We start from the raw sequence: 7,233 nt of genomic DNA, 5'->3' as shown, positions 1-7,233 counted from the left end.
AACAACATCTGTCATCTAAAAAATCTTTTATATTCTGATTTAGAAGGAATATTATTGTGAATAAAGGCTTTTACCTATATATGATTAGTTCTAAGGGTAAATTATTTAGATAGTAGAAAATAATACAACTTTTGATAACTTTTTACTACTGCCACTAACTCTTTATCATTGATGTGATATCAAGTCTGAGTGTCAAAAAAAGTTCCAGAGCAGTATCGGCATAAACTTTCTCCCGTCTTATTTTTATTAGAATCATAATCAATCCTTTTTAATACTCCGCTCTAGCATTGTTCCGAAACATCTGTTTCTAAGATTAAATCATCATTATCTTTAGGTAATTGTAATTTAGGTAGAGTTTGGCAAATAGATTTGATATCTTTTACTTTTTTCATTAAAACTTCATTAAATGCAAAGTTTTTATCCTTTTTAATAATTCTTGAAATGGCCTTCTTAATTCTGCCAAATTTTGAATATAATCTGAAGCATAGTTAAGTATTCCTAAAAAGCTTTGCAGTTGCTTCTTATCGACTAATTTATCCGGGAAGACCGATATCTTTTCTACTATATGACTTTGTAGTTTATGTCATTTCCATCAATTATCATTCCTAAAAATTCAATCTCATTTTTTAATAAGCTTGCTTTCTTTTTGAAAAGAGCTAATCAATTTTCTAAGCATAAATTGGTAAACTTATTTAAGTATGTCAAGTGTTCTTCAAGATTATCAGATAGAACTAAAATATCATCAACATAGACAAATATATAGTCATGATCTTTAAAGATATTATCCATCTTTCTTTGAAATATCTATGGTGAGTTCTTTAATCCAAATGGCATGACTAACCATTTATACTGTCCTTGTGGGGTTGAGAAGACAGTATATAGAATGCTATATTTATTTATTTTTATCTGTCAGAATCCACTTTTACAATCAAACTTGAAAAATATCTTTTTGTTGGCAGTTCTATTGATTAAACTTACTTTATGAGGTAAAAAATATCCATCAAATATTTCCTACCACATAAAGAAAGTCTAATTAATAGAACTACTAACAAAAAGATATTTTCTAAGTTTGATTGTAAAAGCAGATTTTGGCAGATAAAAATGAATAGAGATAGTATTCAATATACTGTCTTCTCAACCCCTCAAGAACAGTAAGAATGGTTAGTCCTGTCATTTGGATTAAAAAATGCCCCACGGATATTTCAAAGGAAAATGGATAATATCTTTAAAGATTATGACTATATATTTGTCTACGTTGATGATATTTTAGTTTTATCTGATAGTCTCAAAGAACACTTGACACACCTAAATAAGTTTACAAACTTATGTTTAGAAAATGGATTGACCCTTTCTAAAAAGAAAGCAAGCCTAATAAAAAATAAAATAGAATTTGTGGGTATGATAATTGATGGAAATGGTATAAAGCTACAGAGTCATATAGTCGAAAAGATATCTATTTTTTAGATAAATTAACTGATAAAAAGCAAGTACAAAGCTTTTTAGAAATCTTTAACTACACCTCAGATTATATTTAGAATTTGGCTAAACTAAGAAAGTCATTTCAAGAATTATTAAAAAAGGATAAAAGTTTTAGATTCAATGAAGTCTTAATGGAAAAAGTAAAAGATATTAAATCTATTTGCAAAGAGCTACCAAAATTATAATTACTAAAGGATAGTGATGATTTAATCCTAGAAACAGACGCCTCAGAATATTCTTGGAGCGGTGTATTAAAAGGGATAGATTATGATCTTAATAAAAATAAGATTGGAAAAAGCCTATGTAAATATTGTTCTGGAATATTTTTGAACACGCAAATTCGATATCATATTAATGAAAAACAATTACTAGCAGTAGTAAAAAGATGTCAAAAATTATATTATTTTTTACTATCAAAACGATTCACCCTTAGAACCGATAATACACAGGTAAAAGCTTCTATTCATAATAATCTTCCCTCAAAATCAGAATATAAATAATTTATTAGATAACAAATGTTGTTATCTGAATATTCCTTTGATATTGAAATTATTCGATCTAATAAGAATATTGCAACATATTTTCTCATAAGAGATGGACAACAAAATAAGCAACAGATGACAATACATCTAGAAGATATTTATAAATGCTTTGATGATATTCAGACTTCAGTCTCAGATATTATCGATATTGCCAATTTCGATTGTGAGTCAAAGATTGTTGACAAATTAATCAGCATATGTGCTAAGATAACGTCCAAAGATAGGCAATACAGCGATAATTACAATATGATCCACAGCTTGATCAAGATAAAGAAATCGGATAAGACTTCAACTACTACTACCACGATACAAGATGATAAGTATGAAATACTGTCCTTTAGGCCTCAAAAGCCTTTAAAAGGAATCTTGATTGGTTATATTGAAGAACGATTAAACTTACTACAGCCTAAGGAAGAAAGTCAAGAAATGATAATGAGAGATTTATTTTCTCTCAAGAATACTCCCACAAGATATGTTAATTTTGGAGGAATTTATCCTTGAATTAATTATCTACAAGATTCATCTCCTCGGGAGATCCGATACTGGTATAATTTTATAGCAATTAATTCGATATATCGTACTACTCTTGATTTTACTGAAATTGATAAACTCCCTCGCTAGATTAAAGCTGGAGTTAGAGATTGTTATTTGAACAATCCCACGATCACACCCAAAGATACACTAGTTCTTAAATTCTTTTCTACAGGACCAGATTATTTTAATGAATAAAGATATCCGGCTTATCATTTAATACATTTGGAAAAATCCACAGATTTTTATATCACTCAAAATAATAAAACTATCAAAGAATTTAATAAATTCACTGAAAAATGATATCCACTACCGGAAAGCCATAGGACTCAGGATAATATTACAGGGAATAGATAGTTGTTCGAAGAAAGATTTCTGGACCTATGGAGGAGAAAAAATTCACTCCTCAGTTATGATAGCACCTGCATGGAATACTCCACCAGCAGCTGCTCGATATTTACAGAAAAAATATAATATGATTGAAAAAGGAATTTTAAAGTCAAGCCCTCAGGCTCAAAAAAGATTATGCCAGCTTAGGCAACATAACAAAGGCACGTGTGAATTTTGCTCTTCAAAAAAGGAAAAAGGTGATAGAAGATACCATGTCAACATCTTCGGAATAGACACAAGGTAGATATGGTAAAAGATAAGCATAAAGTCAAAACTAGATACATATGAAGGCAAGAAGATAAGGATTGGAAGGCAAGAAGATAAGGATATGATAGCGACCGATAGCGACCCTTTTGTCAATTTGTAATAATAAGAAGATAGAAGATAGGGATGAAAAGAAGATAAGCATGCACTTGGTATGATAAAGACCCTTTTGTCATTTTGTAAATAGTGATAGCATAGGTGGTCCTACTAGTTTGTTAACTAGTTTGTTTACTTTGAAAAATGGAGGAAGAAGAGTCATTTCTTATTTTCTTCCTTTTACTAGTAGATAGAGTGTCATTTTCAAGTCACTATTAAACATATGTAAATGTAAGTTTGAAGTCCGTCAGATTAAGTTTGTCTCCTTCGTCTATAAAAGGAGACAATTTGTAAACAAAAGAGGCATCGATCAGAACTTGAATCCTCTCTTCTCCATCCTTATAAAGTGAGTTTCTTTCTTGAGTATCTTTATTATTACTTTATAATTCCTTTCCTTTTATAAAAAGAAAAGAACTCCCCTTCCATATTACCCTTATGCCTAGAAGTAGGAAATGAAGTTAGGCTGTGTTATGGTATTCTGAAGAAACGCCAAGGAAAGTTACCTGGTGATAGGTTGGGACTGAAACGTCCAGTAAAAGTCTCGGCGGATACCCAGAGTATTTGCGGTCAAAGCGGGATAGGTATGGATCCTTATCTTCTTTGCATCCTTATCTTCTTTGCATACCAAGTGCATCCTTATCTTCTTTACATCCTTATCTTCTATCTTCTTATTATTACAAAATGACAAAAGGGTTGCTATCGGTCAGAAAAGATTACCTATTCATTTTATAAAACTACCTATTCAAACAGATTATCTATTCAATTTAAACCCCGCACAGCCCAGTGTGGTGGTATAGGATATCAAAACAAATCATTTTTTCCAAAAAACACTCCCTTGCTATAATATAATGTTGATTGGGATAATCCTCGAGAAATAAATCAATGATATCCTTTGCTCGAATATCAGATAACTTTCTATAAGAATTTTCATATGTCACAGTTTCTATAAAAGAAAGGAAACTTTGAATGGTAACCCTCTTTTCCAAATATTCATAATCTTCTCCTTCTTATCTTGCTTTTGTCTAACCAAATTTCAAGCACTATCCACTGTAAATTTACTAGTTTCAATAGCCATCTACCATGTCTTATCTCTTTCATCTGAAATATGTATTTTTTTTAAAATAGAATGAATTTTTTTACACACCTCCTCAATAAAATTCACATTTAATACAAAATTGTTTCATCCTTCCTTTGATCATAGTTGTTTAACTTCTTCTAGGTGCCCCTAATTATGATTAAGAGGCATATGAAAGTGTAAAGCACCCAATTGAGTCCTGTTATCAAACCAAATGCTAGAATGCCCTTCTCTAAATTCCCATCAAATTTCTTGATTAAAGAAGTCTCTAGCTTGTAACATCAACTTCCAAACTTGACACACACTCTCCACTCAACCACTTGTAGCCTATGCTTTTTACAATACTTTTTTACATAAAATTGGATTATAATGTATTTTTTGATATAAAATTTCACCATAATTTTGTAAGAAGAGACTTTGAAACATCAAACAAAGATTTGAAATCAAGGTATCCTTCTTCTTTTGGCAAACATAAGTTTCTCCAAGTTATCCAGTGGTTAGCTCTACCTTTTTCTTTAAAATTATATAAACACTTAGCAAAAATACTATGAATATCATAAATTATACACTTAGGAGGACTGATCGATGATAACAAGTAAATAGGAATACTTTGTAAACATTACTAATCAAAATAGTCTTTCCTCCAGATGATAACAACATACCTTTTCACACTTGTAACTTATTTTGAATTTTCTTGATAATTCAGCACAGTGAACTTTCTTCTTCTTAGCATGTCTAATAAGGCATCCTAGACAGGAAAATTTCCTTTTACAATATCAACACCTTTCTCCTTCTCCGGAATAATAAAATGAGCAGCCTTATTAAACATATAAAAGAAACTCTTTCACTTATTGATTAGTTGTCCTGATTGAGCTTCATAAAGTTTGATAATTTTTATTACCAAGTGTATAAACTTTTATCAGCAGAAACAAAGATAATTGTGTCATCTGTATATGCAAGATGGTTAATCAAATTACTCTATTTGGGCAGTCCAAAACTCTTAAATTCATAACTGTAAATAAATGATTTAAAGCTTAGACAACACCTCAACAAACATAATTGCTAAAGCAGGAATAATGAATCTTCTTGATTTACTCTTCTAGAAAAGTGAAAAAAATCATAAGTTTGACCATTAACTAATACAAAGTTTTAGTTTTTCATGCTTCGAGTCTACACTCTGTATGTGGCCGACACTCTAAAATCATTGTTGATCCCAAGTGAATTTTTGGTCTGGCTAACTATAGAGCGGAAGACTAAACATACATGCAAAAGCTTTATAAAATAAATATTTAAAATCATTTAAATATATCTCATGCAAAAGTCTGAAATAAATCTTATTATTATTATTATTATTATTTAGCCTTTGTCTGTGCTTAATAATAATAATAATCATGATCATGATAATAATCATAATAATAATTATTATAATAATAATAATAATCTGCATCAGCATCAACATCATCATAACCATAACTATAATCATAATCATAATCATAATAATAATAATATTAACAACAACAACAACAACAATAATAATAATAATAATAATAATAATAATAATAATAATAATAATAATAATAATAATAGTAATAGTAATAGTAATAATGTTGGGTTGCTCTAGAAAATTACTCTATTGTTAATATTATGTTGATATTAGACGTAACATATTCCCCTTCAGAAGGTTTGATATTGCTTGTTAAACAAAATGATTGTGTTGTTAGATATGAGAATATACCTACTCAGATTATTGATTTATCGAACCAGCGATTTTATGGATTTCCTCCCCAGTTGGTATCAGAGTCATTATAGATGTTAAGGACATAGAAGTAGATATTATACAAAACATGTCAACTTTAGATATCAAGATTAGACAAGAAAATAATGAATCTAAATTCGATAGAGTAACTGAAGAATTAAGATGTAATAAAAATTTTAATGATATAGATATAGAATGAAACGACATCCGACTTTTGCTAAAATAAAAATAGATAATAAATTTCTATGAAAATTCAAAAAGCATCTTCATGATAGTATTGACGGCAAAGAAAAATGCAAAAAATTGTTAGACTTAGTTAAGCAAGACAATACATATAAAGCTGTTATAGCTAGATCGAAACAAATACTACTTGATTATGATAGAATTATAGATGGACTTATAGATAATATACAACATATTAAAAACGAAGTCAATACTCACACCTCTAGTTTTGAATAATGAAAAACCATCATCTTTTTCAGATATTAGATTAAACTATCAATTATATTGGACTTTTTGAAGAAATTTATAATTCATTAAAATGAAAGATCAATCATATAAACGATATTTACAGAAAATAGACCTTACTAATATTGAACAAATAAGAAGAATACAGAAAATACTAATCGCTAATGATAATGAGATAATAGCAGAAAAAGATAATCTAAAATTATTAAAAAATTATTACTTTAAAAAATAATCAGCCAGTTTCAGATAAATTGGACAACAAACTTCATTATAAATTATTAAATAAAGAAGGTTCTTTAAAAATAGAACAAGATCTGTATGAAATACAAAGAACGATAATTTATTTTGGAAACAATAATTAAAGAAATTTAAAATTTAAAAGATATGCTAACACAAAAAGAAATAAAGATTGATGAAGAACCTGTAGTTAAAACCATAGTAACTATAGGATCTCATATTGCCAACATAAAAATACCAGAAGGATATGGAGGAAATAATCTAAAATGGTAAGCTCAGAATCAGAAAATTCTGACATAGAAGATCTCATAATAAATATAAAAAGCACCAAGTTAAAAGATGAAGGTGACATGATAAACCTAAAAATGGATGTTAACAAACCAGAAGACATAGAT

Source organism: Solanum dulcamara, chromosome 8, assembly GCF_947179165.1.
Source record: "Solanum dulcamara chromosome 8, daSolDulc1.2, whole genome shotgun sequence".
Taxonomy (NCBI): Eukaryota; Viridiplantae; Streptophyta; class Magnoliopsida; order Solanales; family Solanaceae; genus Solanum; species Solanum dulcamara.
This window is presented reverse-complemented; position numbering follows the sequence as displayed.